General features: G+C 45.0%; 1 long non-coding RNA gene across 2 annotated transcripts in view; it reads left to right on the top strand.

Annotated features, from left to right (window-relative positions):
- LOC139048942 (uncharacterized) overlaps positions 1-12,123 on the top strand; it is a 72,093-nt gene extending 59,970 nt beyond the window's left edge. Inside the window, exon 2 of one of the 2 annotated variants that reach the window (XR_011508036.1) lies at positions 11,117-12,123. This is a non-coding gene — a long non-coding RNA (uncharacterized lncRNA). Of the gene's footprint in view, positions 1-11,110 lie in introns of both variants that reach the window. The other variant, XR_011508037.1, reaches the window with a different exon arrangement.
- Positions 12,124-18,612: the final 6,489 nt, after the last annotated feature.

The raw sequence follows: 18,612 nt of genomic DNA, 5'->3' as shown, positions 1-18,612 counted from the left end.
GGACCAAGGCCTTTAAGGTCGGTCGGTCGCTCAGCATTCAGCAAACCACCATATCAGCAAAGGAGCGTACTAGCAGATTGCAAATAGGTGTTCAATCGATGAGCAACCCGAAATTTCAACATACTGAATATGGCTAATCAGTTCAGCGTGAACGCGCAAGGGAAAGAAATTTTCAGGAAATGGAACGAAGTTGCAAAGCAAACATTCTCGTTTCCTAGTCAGATTCTTAGTGCACTAAACGCGGCGGTCAATTTTTCTCATTCTGCGAATATTGAACACACCCGTAAGGTTCATAATATGCGTGATTTGTGGGTAGGTATGGATCTCAGCCACTTGATTCTAACCGCGTAGCGAGTTTCCAGTAAAAATGATAAGCAAATAAAAGTTTCTTGAAAACTAGCGAGGAGATATTTTTAGCAACAATTTTGCCTTAGTTTAATCCATACATACGAAGAAATGTAATCGTAAGCGCAAATATTAGTGTATTCGCAGTATGGATCAAGAGTGTTTTAGCCTATATTACTGGAACCTATCTGTAGTTGTGGTTACTCGTTACCGACACTGATTCTCAGAAGAAAAAGAAGAAAAACACGCTAAGTTGCACGCACACATGTGTTAATGGAAAGGACAGGCGCAGTCTGTTCATTGTCTTGATTGTAGAGTGACAGATGGGCGGGCACAGCCCCGTTTCATGCGGTGAACGGCTGAGCAAGAGTATTCTCGATGTATTCGAGCATCAGGTATCGTTTCACGGGGTGACAGCAATCCTGATACAAGCTGTCCTGTTGGATACGTCAATTCTCGCGAGGGTGGCAGACGGCACGGCGTGTGACGACGCCTGCCATTAGCATGAAGGCGCCCATGTCTCCAAAGCTCCTGAGAGCCTCTCGAATCATGGCGGCTGTCTCTGCCGCACTTATCAACGACAGCCGGTCAACCTGCTCCGGGAGTTTGCTGTGACGCTGATTTCGTTCCAGCGCTTGGGCCGAGGGTCTGCAGTCGGGTTGCCGAAGTTCGTAAAATCAATATCAGCCTAAATGTGTGGCATTGGTCATGATACAGTGAAGCGTTGTGCCTTCGTATGACGAGGGCTACACAATGTGTTCAAGTCGACGTCTCCTCCTTTCTCTTCAATAAATGCTTTTCCTGCATTTTAGGTATTAATTTGCTGCCCCAACAGCTGGCACTTACGCTAGGCCACGGCCACTGGGGCATGTAGCCTAAAATAACGAAGTACCAGTTTGGTCCGAAAGGCGAAGCACCGATTACGATAGCAAGTTAGTTGTTAACTGTACAGAGTAAAGATAGTGGTTTTATAGGCCACGTAAACTTGTAAGCATTAGGTTACTAAATAAATTAAAAATGATGTGATGTGTAAGCGGGACTGAATGAGGACCTAGAAAGAAGCACACACACACACAGAGGTCGCTGTCTCCGTGTGGTGTGTTCCTTTCTGCGTTCTCCTTCAGTCACGCTTACACATTGTATAATTGATTGAAACCAACAAGCCCGGCTATGTGTTTTTTATTAAATTAACAAGCACGGTGTCACGCACGCACAGGTAAACATGAACACATCTCACTCGACGAGCGCGGAATCTCGCTGTCAGAATGTCGGGATAAGGAATTGCGCCACCAGCAGCGATCGCATAGACTTTAGTGCATTTTCTCGCTTCCACGCATTGAGACATTTACACAATGGACCACTGTCGGAGGACCTCCTGCTAGGCGCGTGGCCACAGAGTTGGCAGACGACAGAGACAATGCGTGCACTTTCACGTTTCCTAGGTGACACGGGCCTGGACTCACGCCTGTGATACCAGTTGTGTAATGTGTCATTCACCTCGTTCCTCCCATTATCATCCCCCATTGTGACCCTTTTTCTTCCCCTCTTCCCCTTCCCTTACGTCGAGTTGCAGGCCAGATGTTCCATTATCCGGCCGACCTCTCTACATTTTCCAATCATTACAATACTTCTTCTCGCTTCCACGCGAACGAAACGTCGAAAGCACAGCGCATGCGCAGCTACCGTCACTACGCGCACTCTGCAAACATCGCAAATCGCTTTGAAGATGTGGGCCGCGCAGACGGGAGGGTGTCTTCTACGGGCGGAGTACTGCGTGGAAAACAAGACCCCCCCCCGATTCCCTCGCGTTATCCCTGCGTCTCGCGTGCGATAGGAGAAGGCGCGCATCCGGCCAGCTTTCCTCGCTCGGGCACGCGAAAATGAGCAGCATTCGCCGGGTCACTCTCGCCCGCTTTCACTCGCGCTTATGGCACACGGCGCGCGTCGAAAGTTTTATTGCCCTTGGTCTTTATACGGAGCCTCACGGCGACGGCGACGGCAGAACTAGGCCTGGAGTGTCGTTATAATTGCTATCGCAATAAAAGAAACTTAGTAGGGACTAGTAAATATATTCCTTGGGCTAGCTGGTTCGTGCTTGGTTCATCTTGGTTCACGCACGTCAGGGAGTCAGCGTTCGCCAAGAAGCCTCGACTAACGCTGTTGTCGGCAGGCATTTAGTAGCCAAATGCGCGCACGAGACTGAACCCTGGGATCAACGCCGTACGTGAAGCCGCGCGCTGCTTCGTTCGTGGGGGCGGTTTTAATAGCGCTCGGCGCTCCTGTTTTCGCTGCATGCTGCGGCTCATGGTGCTCGCTTTCTACTCGACACATGTGAGACCTTTAGCTCTCCACGTTTGCACCTGGAGGCATAGACGCCTCTGCGACGGCAACGTTTATCTTTGAGCGTTGGCGCGGTCGGCCGTGCTCTGCAGCTTTTCAGCGGCCCATTACACAGACGTGAAACCTAGTGCCGCTGAACTCTTTATCGCCTCCCTCCCCCTTGCCAAAAGAATGGGGGGAGGAAGAACGCTTCCATCACGAACTGTGGTCCTTTCCTCCTGATTTTGCTGTTTTTACTAGGTTTTAAGATCGTCACGGAAAGCTCTCTCGCTAAGAGTTTTTTTTTTTCGTCCAAGCACTGCGTCCACTGTCTCGTCACTGCCGCCGGTGGAGCTGCAATTGTTTCGCACTCGCAACGGGGAACACTGCTCTCATTGGAATAAAAAAGAAGCTTGCGCATGACGTAATAAAGTTCAGAAACGTTAACTAAATGCTCATTGGGAATAACAGAGCATGTGCTCTTGAATGCGTGGCAAATGGCAAGCCACATAAAACGATGCTCGAGCGCGGAAACATGCTGAGTTGGAAGTTATCAATGTGCTCTCGCCTTCTGCGGCTTCGCACCCATCTATTTCGTGCTTTTTCGAATGAGGAAGACACAATTGGCTCGTGCTTTGAAATTTTTTTGCGATAAAAACACATGAGAAACAAAGGATTACGGCTACTGCACCTAAATAATAGGAATATCTCGAGGAAGGATAAATCGTTGATCTCTGGAAAATTCCATTGCCCTCTATGCAAAATGTAGCTTGTCATTTTCGTTTCTTTATTAGTTAGGCCATGCATGCATTCGATTAAAAAATTAAGAAACGTTTTAAGTAAGTGCGGCAACCTTAAATGCTTTTACAAAGCTTAGACAGGCATGCGGTTGCTTTTCGTCGTTGCCTTCCAGCAGCCATCATTGCCGCATGACAATACTTAATTCCTCGCCATCACGGTCGAATTAAAATAGCTGAAACTCGGCAGAAATTTCCTTTTTCTTTTCTATTAAAGATTTGATTCGGTAGTAATCCATAGTTTAGTGTAAAGGAAGTCTATTTGAAGTTTTCAAACCCCCGCAGGGGCGACTGCGTCAGCAGGCGTTTGTTGTGTTGCTACACCACGTACCCGAGCACACGAGGGTTGGACCCCCCCGCGTGTAGCCGTGCGCGGCTTAGCCGTGTCCGGGGAAAGGGGGATCCTGGAGGTTGAGCCGATGCCGGGTGTTCGGACCTTTAAGGCCCCCCGGCAGAGGCAACACACCTCTTTGGCCTCTGCTTCACGTAGACGGCACACCCGGACTGACCCACCCGGGGGAAATCGGCAGTCGCCTTTTCCTGTCCTCTCCATCTTCGTCTTTCTCTCTCACATTTTTTATCTTTTCTGTCTTCTCTTCACTTCTTATTACTTCCGTATTTCCTGGCGGCTAGGGTTAACCTAGTGTAGTTTATCCAACCTTGGGTCTATTATATTAGGTTACAGCGGCTATGTACAGCTGGCGTCTGCGTTTCCTTCGGGTCTTGTAGCGTCCCCTTGTTGGGCTCGATGGTGGGTGGCTGGCATGGCTGCCGAAATTAAATAAACGTATGGATTTATCATCCTTCCCCCGTCTGCCTGATCGGCCTCTTAACAAAAGAGGACGCACCGAAGAAAAGTTGCTATTTTCTTGTCAACCTAAGCAAACGTTCGCACGATTTCACGTTATTCATAGTGAAAATCCTGGAAAGACAGTTACAATGATATCGCCGTTCACGGTTGCGAAATGTCTCAATGACTCAGTTGGCCCAGGCTACAAAGTCACAAAAATGGCTAGAGGTGACCTCCTGCTTGAGGTCCGTGACAAACAACAGCATGACAAGCTCCCAAATTTGGTCTCCTTCGGTAATGTAAACGTAACAGTGACTCCACATCGATCGATGAATACAAGCAAAGGAGTAATTTCCGACGACGACCTGTTGTATCTGAGCGAGGAAGAACTTCTAGAAGGTTGGAAGGAACAGAACGTCACCACAGTAAAGAGAATTATAATCAAACGGGAAGACAAAGAAATTCCAACTAAACATCTGATCGTTACCTTTGCGTCCAGTGTGCTGCCAGAAACATTAGAAACAGGCTATCCCGAGATTAGATTAGAAAGATTAGACTGACTGTCGTGTGGGTGTGGTTTATAAAATTCCCCTTAGCTGTGGCCAGTTCTACATAGGACAAACGGGATGGTGTATCAATCAGAGGCTCATGGAACATAAAAGGTCGTTAACCGGTGGATCGCCTGCTCATCTTTCACTACATTGCCGAGATTGTAACTGCACGCCAGAGTTAGATGAATGCGCGATATTGTACACGCATAAGAATGAAGATACGCGTCTTATGGTAGAGGCACGGCATATCTATAATGGTGGAAGTGCGTGCGTGAGTCAGCCTTCGATTACTTTACATAAGGAAGAGAATAAGTACCTTAACAGTTTTCTCTCACGTAGGCCGGCACGTGTAACCGATTGACACGTGGTGTTACCGTTACTGAGCATGCGCAGATGAGTTTTGTGTCTTCTTTCTTTTTTCGCCTCAGTGCCCCCTTCAGTTGATAGTCGGCGTTCGTGTTGTCCACTTCTCTACTCTTGTGTCCTGTCTGCACGCCTCACTTCTATTTTGCATAATAGATTCGTACGACGGCAGCATTCGCACACAGGAACTCTTACACCGAAGCCTGATATGGAAACTATTAATCCACAGACGCATGTGTCGACGAGCGAATGAAACGCCCTTGTGTGTTTAACTCGGGCACGCCAGCGCTTTGAAGCGCTTGGCGCGTTTCGATTTGGCCACCTGGACGAGTTCAATTGTTGCAATTAATATCAATCGTGAGTGTTCGCGGCGTCTTCTGCACTTCGAAGAGTGTAGATTGGGCTCAAATTTACAATAATAGGATATGTATAGCGTAATATACAAAGCCAAGAAGAACGCCCGAATCCACAAGCACGAAGATCAGACAAATCCACGTACTTCCCATCATTCCCATGGTGGTACAACGACTGCAGCGCCAGTGTTCCCTCTAGTAATTATTTCGTGAAACTCTATGGTGCGAAGAGGTGACGTGGCGTGTCGCTCTCGCAGGTGGTTGCTAGGCAACACGAGGTGACACACAGCTGGGCTGAATTGTCTGGTAACGCTCCATCCGAAACAAAAGCTTCAACAGCTCCACTGTTAAAACATAGGTGCAAGTGCAGGAATCATTGAAAGCTAACTCCAAGGCAGCCGTGTCGGCAAATGTAACTCATCGAGCCTTTATCGGATGGACTGTTAAGAGGAAGCCTTAGCTCGGGTGCTCCTATCTAGATACATCTCAAGGGAGATTTCCTTTTTCTCGGCAACCACTGCACCAACCTTGAGCAGGGTTGTTGCACTGAACAGAAAAACTTAAAATCTACCGACTCTTGTTTTCAAATTATTGATTTAGGTCATCAGTCTTTTGAATAAAAATTGACATCAAACGCAAACTTTGAGAAAACTAAAATATCAAATTTACAACTCTGCCTCTCAGCAATGAAAAACGATACCACAATTTAGTGAATTGTACCTAAAGTGGACAAAATTGATATGTTACGCATGAATAAAAAAACATTTAGTAATATGGAAAAAAACAGTTTTTGAAGAAACCTTGTACACAGCGTTACGGATTCATGTAAGACATATGCAAATTGACCTCCAATTTGTCCGCTTTCAATGGCTTATTAGATTCCCCTTACAAAACCCCGATATCTGTCGTTGATGCAGAGCTATTAACTTGTAAACATCGTGCTTCCTTTTTTGCGAACTTTAATTTTTTGAAAATTCTCCTAAAGTTCAGGATCTAAATCGAAATTCCGCTGTCATCACTAACTAGAATATAACTATTTCTCTCAAATGCAAGAAGTTTAATTAACATCGGACTAGGGGTTATCTCACAAAAGCGTTTCTGCGTTTTCCATGTATTTAAGTAGGCCGCGTTGGAGTTGTGCCCGAGCTAAGGCTTCCACTTAACGCCGCAGTGCTCTCGGGCCTGCTCACACAGTAGTCGGTGAGTGCAACATGGCTTCCAGGAACAACATGCTGCCCAGGAGAAGCCATTGTTATTCTATATTCGTGATCTACGAAACGCACAACCGACGCGGACTCAACATGGGCGCAGGTTCACAAATCAACCGCTGGAAGTCCCGGCACTCTTCCAACACGTTTCCAGCGGCGTTCGGCAGATGGCAGCACCGGAAAAATAAAACAAGATGGAATATTTCGCACTGCCCGTGGAGAACACTCCCCCTCATAAAATAAAAAGAAGATTGCGCCTGACGTATTCAAACTAGGAAACGTTAACGAAATGCCCGCTAAAAATAACAGAGTGTGTGCTGTTGAAAGCCTCTCAAGTTGGGAACAAAAAGCGGCGGTCAAGCAGAAAAACAAGCTGACTCCGTGCGTGTCCGTGATGGGTATCACTGTGCTATTGCCTTGTCCGGCTTCGTGCCCGCTTATTTCATCACGACTTGAATGAGAAGGTGCGGCAGATGGCACAGGCTCGTTTATTCGGAGTTTTGCAAGAAGAACGCGTGAGTTCATCTTTATCGGAACCTTCCGTTCCTCTGGTTGGAGAGTGTAGTGTCATCTTCCTTCATTTAGTTATTTGCCCACTGTGGCATTCGATGAAAATTAATAAACATCAGCAAGCAATTGTGACAATTTAAATTCTCCTACAAAGCATAGATAGGTGTGCGGATGCTTTTCGCGTTTGCCCGCCGGCAGCCGTCTTTGTCTCATCGCGATACTTTCAATTTTCACCGTCACGTCGAATTAGCAGAGTTGACAGTCGGAAGAAATTTCCCTATTCGAGTAAAGCCAGATTTCTTGAATTGTAAACAGTACCATATTGCAAAGGAAATCAATCTCGAGCTTTAAAAAGAATGCTTTACAAATATGAGGACAGTTGTGACAACTCACATCTATCCCTAAATTAACGTTTTGTAGCATACTACTATTAGAGCGGATCATCAAGCTTAAATATAAAGCCATGCTGCTTCCTTTGGCCAAATTTGTTTCCAAGAACGCGTGTTGGAACCCTGAGTGAAGCAGCTGGTTTATTCGACCCACCTGCTAGCAAGCTTTTGTGTTAAAATTTCGTGCAATCAAGATATGTGACATACGTGCCTTCGTGGTGCGCAAGGGTAGGATAGCAAGAATAACGAGGTGGGCAATCTCAAAGCCGTTGTCCTTTGCTGACCTCGTCCTACATACGTGCTTGTTTGCACACGTGCCTTTACATACTGGTAGGATCGGCCTGCAGGGGTACTGCTCTGCAAAGCTATCTCAGCCCGCTGCAGGTGCTTCCATCTATCCGCGGTGGTGACGCCCTTCAGAGAACGAGCGAGGACGCCAGCGCTAACCGACCATGCGCCTCGTTTGGAGGATCGGTGACGACAGCAGGGCTGGCCACGTTTGGCGCCCAGTGCATTGTTGGTTGATTTGCCGGGTCTTCATGGTCTCTCTTGGCAGCAAGAAGAGCTTCCCTGACAAAAGGGTGCTTTGCGGTACGGGGGCCCCAGGATTCGTCGCAGTCTGCTGACACTCGTGGCGACTACAGGAGAAAGGCAGCTCTGGAATTTAGAGGCGCCGGCTGGGGTCAGGCGCGACCACCTGGCTACGGGGACGCGAGACAATGGACAACCGGCGGTGACTCTGCAGCTTGGTCAAGAAGTACGCCCCGAGATCTGCGAAGCCCGTCTCACCTCGGAGGGGGCAGTGAAACCTGTGAGGAATATGTGTGTGTAAACCCCCTACCTCTTCTCTCAAAAGCGGCCAAGAAGATTTTCTACGAATTGACTGGTCGAACGTTTCCCTCACCTAGGGAACTAGGGACGAATGGAGTGTTTATAAGCGGCTGTGCTCGTGAGCTGCGGGCTCGTCAGTGTGTGTGGAGCTTCGTGCTCGTATGCTGTATGCTTCGTCTTGCGGGCTCCATTTGGAAGCCATGCTAGACTTTGTAAATGTATCTCTTGTCTAAAACGTAATTACTGTAAATAAATCCCCTACGCCTAGTTCCTCCCAAGTTTCTCCCTACGACCTTCAACCCTTCCAAATGGTGGCAGCGGCGGGATCGTCCGACAACTCTTACAATACATTGAATCCCTACCGCGACGCCCAGTCATTCAATGCATAAATCATTCTTAATTTACAACTACATTAGGCTAATGCATAATTTGCAGCGAGGAACGGATTGCAACAATAACAACAATGAAACGTGCAGTACGCTAAAGCATATATTTTAATTCGTGCGTGTGATCTAGTAAGCCCACATGTTATTGTTTTTCTTTCCTCTTTCTTTTTGAGGCATCATTGTTATTCTACTTTCGCAATTTCATGCTCCGCAACAGCACTTCCACTGTAAGTGGTAGGCTAACGCATATATTTCAATTCGTGCATGTGATCTAGTAAACCCACATGTTATTGCTTTTCTTTCCTCTTTCTTTTTGAGGCATCGTGGTTATTCAACTACCTCAAACGTCCGCAGACTGTCAATGGAGCCACTTTTAAATACGTTTCTCGCCCACGCCACATTGCGCTACCGTCAAAGTGGATACTGGTTCATGCGCATTTTCGGATGAATGTTTCATTAACTGAGCAACATTTTATAATGTCATGCAACTGTCCTGAAAAGCTTCATAATCAGCGTATGCCTTTTAATTTGCTCTTTTGGCATAAGTGGAGAAAGTAAGTGCGCCATTAGCATTGACCACATATACCTAGTAAGCGTAAAGCTCGCTAATGCGGCGGTCCCGGCTTGGCAGCCTTTCGGTCTCTTCCAGCCAGGCTTAGAAACAGGGACAGCCCGGGTTGCGTCAGTAGGTACTAGAGTGTTCGACGCTCTTACGGCGTTCCCCACTTGCATGCCACATGAACGAGCGCGACGGACTGTCTGTGTACTTATCTGTCGGGAGGCTGTGGTGATGTTAGCTATCCGATGAAAAAATAATGTTTCTGTGCACATAACCCATATGGGATCGCATAAAATGTCAAGAAAATCTGCACGGAGATGATGACCAACTCTGTTGGTACAGAAAAATTGAGGTCCCCAACAAAGAAATTCAAACCGGCTGGGATATGGGAAATTACGCTATAAAAACAATAATTCAGGAGCTCCTCAGCGAATCTATGGAAACTGGCTGAGCAAATCACAAGCGTTCGGCCGAGGAGCAATACGCAGTTCATATGTCAGCCCAACCTAGGCTCGAGCCTGTACAATGTAGCGGCAGACAAAGCAACAATGGTGCCTCACAGTTTGCCGTTTGCTACTTGCTCCAGTGGAGAACTTCCTTCTCGAATAATACAACGCGAGAACAAGAATGCATAGACTATTCTTTTTTTTTTCACAAATCATCCTGCTCTATTTATGTGGTTTTTGTTGTAACAAGGCAATGCATCAGCTTATGGCGAAACTCGGAACAGATTATAAACGACAATTTTACCGGTCGAGTGCGCCTGAATGAAGCGAACTCTGGACACCCTTAGGTGCGGAAGTTTTTCGATATTAAACGCCGCCAAACGGCAATTCCGTCTTGTGAATGCCCGCACAGAGCTGGATGTTTCATCAAAGGGAAAAAATTGGCACTGCAGCGACTGTAGCGCGAGATGACCTAAAAACATAAAAACACGCATGAGACTTTGTACGAGAGAAACGTTTCAGTTGAAGGGAAATTCGCCGTGGTCTCGAGATCGTAACCGCGACCAACGCGTTTCCGCGCTGCTCGCTTTACCATCTCAGTCTTGCAGATTGCGAGGGGACGCTGATTTAATGGGCAACCCGAAGCTTCAAGACACAGAAGACGACTACTCGATTCCGCAAAAGCACGCAAAGTGAAAAAAGTTTCAGAAAAGGGAAGAAAACTGCCAAGAAAACTATTTGGTTTCCTCTTTAGCTTCGTGTTAAAATAAAGGCGGCTGTCAATTTTCGTATTTCTCCAAATATTGCCGCACCGGCTGAAAGTCTGTAACATAGGTGACTTGGGGAAAAGTATGCGTGTCTACCAGTTGATTCTAGTGCGTCGCGAATTTCCAGTAGAAAGTTTGAGCAAGTGAAGCTTTCTAGAAAACAAGGGAAGGAAACTGTATACAAAGAGTTTTCAATAGGTTTCATGCATTTACGCGAAGAAACATAATCGTAAGGACAAATGTAGGTATTGCAGCAGCATGGATCCGGTGTGTTTCATTACATGTTACTGGAACCTTTCCGTAGTGGTACTTATGGGCGAGCTTCACCGGTTGTAGAAAAAAAAAGAAAAACACTCTAAATTACATGTCCCGATGGCAAGAAACGAAACCGTGGTCGCTATCGGCTAGTTGGCTTTATTGCAGATTGGTAGATGGTCAGTCCAGCAGGGTCTCACGTGATGGAAGGCTAAGTAGTGGTTTCCTTTTTGTATTCGAGCATCAGGTTTGGCTTCACCAGGAGCCAGCAATCATCATTCAGGCTGTCCAGTTGCAGACGGCAATCTTCGCAAGAATGGCAGACGACGCGGCCTTTGACGATGCAGGACATGTGCTTGAATGGCGTCCATATCTCGAAAGCCCCTGACAGCGTCTCGAATCAAGGCGGCTGCTTCGGCTCCGTTCACCGACGACAGCCGGTCAACCTGCTCCTGGAGTGTGCTTTGACGCTGGACACGTTCCAGCGCTTGGGACGAGGACTTGCAGCAAGGCTGCCAAAGTTCGGGAAATCAATACAGAAATGTATGTGCGACATCGATTTCGCTGTAATGAAGTGGTCTGACTTTATAACATGTGACGAATCGGCCTTCACAAGCGTGTCACTCGTCTAATCGAAGGGCGTTTTTTTTTTCTGCGCCCTTAGCATCAGCGTTGCCGATTGACGAGGCAGAGAGAGCGCGACATTTACAAAAAAAAACACGAACGTGAACCATCGAAGCCGGTTGTCGGTATCAAGTGATAGTATCCCTTTATACCTGCAGAGATAGAGTCGTAACGACACGAGCCATATGGTTCTGTGACGTATAAGTGCTGTCATGGTTTGACGCATTGAAAATTGCGTTTAGTGCTTTCAACAGCACATTTCCGGCATTGGTGTTTCCGGATCGGTCCATAGAGTAGCAGTCCATAACCCGTGGTTGCTTAATTGTTATGGCGCAAGGCTGGTAGGCACGAGGTTTCGGGATCGAATCTCAGCTGCAGCTGCCGGGATTCAATCCCGAGGTACCCCTGATGCCCCTCTGCTGTTCGATTTCACCGATTTCACTTCAGTGAGAAGAGCCCGTGGCAGGGCGTAAAACCAGGTGTCCTTACACCAAGCGCAAGCGGTCATTGACCTATATTCACCACAGGCGTAACTCGGATTTCGGCTATTCAAATACTTCTAAAAGAGACATTTTTTTCCTGAGAAAACCCATTGGCCGATTTCAACCACCCTGCGTGCATTTCAGAGAGTACGTTACGTTCTAGCGACTGTTGAAGCGGATGCGTTACTTAGAGGCTGGCTTTTTTAATCGCGGAAAATCTAAGTTTTAATGTAAATAGCAACACCAAGTTTACAAATCCTTAAGGCTGTACCAGAGCAGATACCAATGTTAGGTAAAACGCATCCCGTAGAACAACCAAAGCGCATAAGTTTAGTGCATTCATATATATTTCACGTAATTTGCTACACTCTTTACAAAGGTTTTGCACTATTCCTACTAACACAATAGTGGTGCTTGTAACAGCCATGTATAATACACCAATTTTGTGTGTTTTAGATACACTGTTAGAGGGTATTTACGGAATCGAGATCTTATTTTTCTTGCTGAGTTAGAGTTGTAAACTTAATAATTGCGGTCTATGGAAAATTGGCGTTTTTGAACACTCTCTAATAAAAGAATTAACACTATAATTCAAATGTTCGCTACTAACAGTCACGAGATTTTAGCTTTTTCTTCTAATTGAAATGAACCTCATCAAATATGGTATCGTGGTTACCGAGATAAACTGTCTCTCCTTTGCCATGTATTAGGTAGGAACCCCCGAGCTAAAGCTTTCTCATCAAGTACACTTCAAATATGAAAACCTACAGAGAGCGTATCTGACCCATTTCCTCACAAATTAAAATCTTGCGAAACTTCCCGAGAAAATGACGCAGACATATTGGCCCACCGTCCGTATGCGTGACGACGCGCGAAGAAATTAAAAATATATTTCAAGCGTCACCAAGTCCATTTATGTAGTTGGTTTTCTATTTAAAGGTATAATAATAAAGAGAAAAATTTACAATTCCTTGTTAAAAGTGGTCCTATCCACAATACGCAAAATAAAGCATTCATTGTGCAACGAATATTTAAAAACCCAGAATAAAGGATTGTTGAATCATATGCAAACTTCTCAATTGTTTGAATAAAGCTTTGGAAAAAGCATGGCGTAGACACTTCGCTATAACATTCACTTCCGCTGCTTGGTCTACAGGAACATTGGGTTATATCACCATTAATATCACCACGGAAATTTCTGACAACGGTGCATAAAAAAAGTTGTTGCGGAGTTCCCCGTCAAGATCATTGAAACCGGAAGGAATGTCATAAATTAGACTGTAGAAATAATCAATGAAAAGGTCCTCAGCGATGGGGTGGAAACCGGCAGAGAACGTTAAAAGCGTTGGACCAATTGGCTGTACGCAGTTCATAAGTCAGCCCAACGTTGGCGCGAGCCTGGCTCACAAAACAACCGCGAATCCTCACAGCCGGCCCTTCCAACTTACTCCACTGCCCACTATCGGCGTCAAATATTTCTGGAAGCACAAAAAAACAGCGACAAGCGAATGCATGGACTACTTTTCTTTTTGTAAGTTGTCCTTCAGCAATTATGAAGTTCTCGTTGTGTCATAGCAACACGTCAGGGTATGGTGACAGGCAGAATAGATTTTAAATGCCCATTTTACTGACTCCATATGCCTCAATGAAGATTAATGAAGTTGAAAGAGTGAAAAAATCGGCATTACCTGAACGGTAGCGACTATAGCCAGAAACAATAATAAGGCGCTCACGCAGCATTCCCGCAAAGAAACCTTCAACGTTGAAGGAAAATTTGCCCTTGTGCAGAGATTGAACACAACACCCACGCCTTTAAGCTCTGTCACTCAGCAACCAGCGAAACAGCATGTCAGCAAACCAGGATCCTAGCGTATTTCAAGGAGATGCTGAATTGATGGGCAACCCGAAGGCTCAAGACACCGAATACGGCAAATCAATTCTGCGGAAGAGCGCAAGGGAAAGGAAGGTTTAGAAAAGGAAACGAAGCTTTAAAGCGAACAATTTGGTTACCTATTTAATTCGTATTTCACTGAAGCGGATGTCAATTTTTCTCGTTCTCCGAATATTGCAGCACCCGCTTAAAGCTCATAGTATCAGTGGCTTGTGGATACGTATGGGTATCTACCAGCAGAGTCTAACCGCGTCGCGAGTTTCCAGAAAATATAATGAGAAAATTCTCTTGAAAACTAGCGAAAAAATATTTTCAGGAACACTTCTCAGTGAGGTTCATGAATACAGGGGAAGAAAAGTAATCGCAAACGCAAATAATGGTGTTTTACCTTTATGGATGAGGAGTGTTTCAGTCCATATAACTGGAACCTTTCCGTAGTGGTAGTTATCAGTGACCGACATCGGTTTTAAATTTTTAAAAAAGAAAAAGGGCTAAGTTGAGGGCATAGATGCGAACGATGGAGACCGCAGTGAGAACCGGTTGATTGGCTTCATTGGAGAGTGGTAGGTGGTCACGCTAACAGCGTCTCACGAGGTGGGCAGTTGAGTAAAGGTAGCGTTATGTATTCGATCATCAGGTCTCACATCACAAGGAACCAGCAATCCTCCTTCCGGCTGTCCAATCGCAGACGGGAATCCTCGCGACGGTTCCCCGCGACGCAAGGCTTGATGACGTCGGCCATTTGCATGAAGGCGTCCATGTCTCGAAAGGTCCTGACAGCGTCTCCTCCGAATTCTAAGGTTCTGTTATTCTAAGCTCGAATTTCAAGGTGTTCGGGGTGTGGTTCAGGTCTAATTCGTTCGGGTTCGGTTCCGGGAAGTTACTTAAAAAATATTTTAAGAACGGTGCAATATTTAGGAACTGGAATAAAAAGTCAGAAAAGTCTTTGTATTCGACATAGTTCAGTTTCTGGGATTTAATTTAGAATAACGGCAGAAAAAAGTGAAAGTACCAACCAAGTGTCGACTAAAAGACATGTTTTTTGCCGCAATTGAACACTCACAAAAGGAAGACACATAAAGACATAAAGCCGCCTGTGTTGTCTTTATGTGCCTTCCTTTTGTGAGTGTTCAATTGCGGCAAAAAACATGTCTTTTAGCAAGCACCAACTAGGCCAACAAGCAGTTCTGTTGCAAGTGTCGACGCTAAGGAGGGCAAACACGACGTACATGGTTACTCAAATTATATGATGAATAAATGTCGATCTTACATCTGTGTTCTCTCTCTTCTTTCTTGATTTTTATTAACTTATTACCCATTTTAACCATATCCTTTTGCACGGGCAATTAAAATCGGCCGCAGCGGGTCTAGCTCGCCATCCTGCAACATGGGACAGGCTCGTTGTATTCTTGAGAACTGTTGGCAGCCACGCATTCGCGTTGGGCGACACTTTTTCGTCATGACGCAGGAAAATTGCTCGACGTCGTGGGTCTTCTGGCAAGGCACGACAGGAGTCACGCATTTGGACGAGACTGAAAAAGAATTTTACTGAAATGCTGTTTGTGAGGCGTGCCCCGCGAGCATCGGCTGTCTCCTGGTCGTGGCTGGCGTGTACTTTTTGGGTTGACGCGCGTCGGTACCCTCATTTGCATGTAGAAAGCAGGGAGCCTCGGCGCGCTTCCGTTTCCTGTCTTCAGTGTCGACATCTGTTGGTCAACACAACGTCATCATTCTTCTTCAAATCCCCACGTACTGAGATAACGCCCCTCCCCCCCCTCCCCCGCCCCCCCAAAAAAACTTCGTCGAGGGCGGCCATTGAGCCAAAAGATCCCTGAGGCCGACGCGCCGCTTTCGCAACGAGCGCTTCTTTCTCGCGTTTGGCCCATGGGAAAAAAGTCCCCAGACATAAATGTGCGGACTTTCTGGTGGAGAATGTTATCTCTGCGGGGACTTTTTTCTTGGGAGGGGGGGGGGAATTATTGCATCTATTACTCCTGGAAATGTGGCTTAGCCCAGGTACTGAGGAGTGAACCAAAGTGATGCACTTAAACGCACGGTCACTTCAGCCAAAAAAAGAAGATATCACTTTGCTGTTGGAATCATGTGGTATAAATTTTGACCTCTTAATGTTCACAGAAACGTGGTATACTAGTGAGTCAGAACATTTCATGCTGCCGGGGTTCAACCATTTCTTTTTAAACCGCACAGAGAGTAGAGGGGGTGGCGTTGCCATTCTAACAACTCTTGAGCTCCGTGAAGTAATTGAAGAATACAGCCTTATCACAAAAAACTACGAAACCTTGTGTATCAAAAAGGGTACAAATGTATTCGCCGTTCTGTATCGCCCTCCTAGCGGTTCTATGGCTGATTTCTTAACATATTTTGATCGTCTTTTGTCACATGCAAATGCTATGAATTATATGCTTACTGTCGGTGGGGATTTTAATATAGATGTCTCGAAGAACTCAGTTACAAGTAATGAATTTTTATCAGTGCTTGAGTGCAACTCTTTTGAAAATGTCATTACTATGCCAACACGAGTTACTGAATCAACAATGTCATTGCTGGACATATTTGTTACCAATTCTATGACAGAAGAAAGCATTTCAGGGGTACTAAGTTGTGACATAAGCGATCACTTGCCTATATTTATTTTCCTGAAAATGCACACCAACCCGGCCTACGTGAAACCAGAAGAATTCATGTACCGCTCAGTGACACCTGCTACATTGGAGCACTTTAGACACCGTATCAAGCAATTACATTGGAATGATATTTTGGCCGATGGAGATGCAAACACATCGTATAATAACTTTATAACAACATTTAAAGAACATTACTTTGAATCGTTTCCTCTCAAGACATATCACAGACCAAACAAATCTCGGAAACCATGGATAACAAACTATCTGAAGCGACAGATAAACCATAAAAATAAACTTTACCAGCAGTTCGTTAAAACACGTAATGCGGACTTATGGACTGAATACAAGACTGTTAGAAATAAGTTGAATAAAGAAAAGGAAAGGGCAAAAAGGGACTACTACTACCACATATTCGATCCACAACGTCCAGAGCAACGTAACGCCATGTGGAACAAACTAAATGAAGTACTGAATAAAGGAGCTACTCCCACAAAAATCGAAAATCTGGAAATAGACGGAAAAACGTTAAACGGGACTGAGCTTGCAGAACAATTCAATGATTTCTTCGTGAAAATAGGAAATGCCAGCCACAGCACTCAAACAACAACCGGCATAAATCCGATACCAAACACGCTTTTCCTTAAACCAACTTCCAGTTCTGAAGTAATTACACTATTCAGTAGAATAAAAAAATAGTCGCAGCTGTGATTCTGATGGCATAGAAATGCGACCAATAAAGTATGTATTAGATATCATAGCGGAAGTACTAACACATATCTACAACTTGGTGTTATCAACAGGTATTTTCCAACGCTCATGCAACTAGCAAAAGTTACCGCAATATACAAATCAGGAGACAAAAACAATTTAAGCAATTATCGCCCAATATCCATACTCCCCATCTTCTCGAAATGCCTTGAAAAAATAATAAACGATAGAATTGAGATCTTCTCTAGAAAGTACGACCTTATTACCGAGTGTCAATATGGTTTCAGAAAGAAACGTTCAACTGAGAGTGCTCTACTAGCACAAAAAGAAATCATATTACATAATATCGAAAACAGGCTTTTGACACTTGCATTATATTTGGATTTCAGTAAGGCATTTGATCGCGTAAGTCATGAATTATTATTAAATAAGTTAAAATGCTATGGATTTAGAGGAATCTCGCTCAAACTTATTCAGTCGTATTTGAGTGCGCGGTCTCAGTACGTTGAAATAAATGGCTTTAAATCGCGCACACAACCAATTAAAACCGGGGTGCCACAAGGCAGCATTCTAGGGCCTGTATTGTTCTTATATTACATCAATGACATAATCAACATCGACGAAGTTTGCAAATTTATAATTTATGCTGACGATTGCACACTATTTTTTACTGGAAGAAAGTTAGGTACTCTCGAGGCACTAGCAGCAAACACCTGTTATAAGCTTCGCGATTGGTGCACTAAAAACAATTTAACGCTAAATGAAACAAAAACAGAATGTGTCCTTTTTCGAGCACTTGGCACATCCCTACAGTTACCTCACCATGTTACCCTAGGCCCATACAAAATTTCAGTAACCAAATCAATAAAGACGCTCGGAGTAATGTTTAATGAACATGTATCCTGGAATGACCAAATAGATCAGATTAGCTTAAAGCTGAGACGCGTGGTTGGTGCTTTAAATCGTTGTCGATATATTTTGCCTCTTACCATAAAGCGACTTATTTATCAAGCTCTCTTCCATGCTCACTTGAACTACTGTGCTTTAATATGGGGAAACACTACATTAACCAATTTGAATAAGCTAAAAATACTTCAGAAAAGAGCTATTAGGGCAATAGAGAACATACCATACCTTGAACACACCAGCCATCTTTTTGTGAAGCAAAAAATTGTTACGGCGAACAATATATACAAATGCAGGCTGCTGCAATCCTACATTAGTGCAACTCGCGGGAAGCTGGACACATTTCTCACACTTGCAAATCTTGAACCTACTCAAAGTATTTACTTCCACCGGTATAAACCCCCCTGGAAAACTCCATTCTCACGCACTATTTACGGAACGCAAAGGCGTAGCTACACATTACCAAGCACTCTTAACGCATATGAGC

This window comes from Dermacentor albipictus, chromosome 8, assembly GCF_038994185.2.
Source record: "Dermacentor albipictus isolate Rhodes 1998 colony chromosome 8, USDA_Dalb.pri_finalv2, whole genome shotgun sequence".
Lineage (NCBI taxonomy): Eukaryota > Metazoa > Arthropoda > Arachnida > Ixodida > Ixodidae > Dermacentor > Dermacentor albipictus.
The sequence above is the reverse complement of the archived record's forward strand: the minus strand, read 5'-3'. Positions and strand labels throughout refer to the sequence as shown.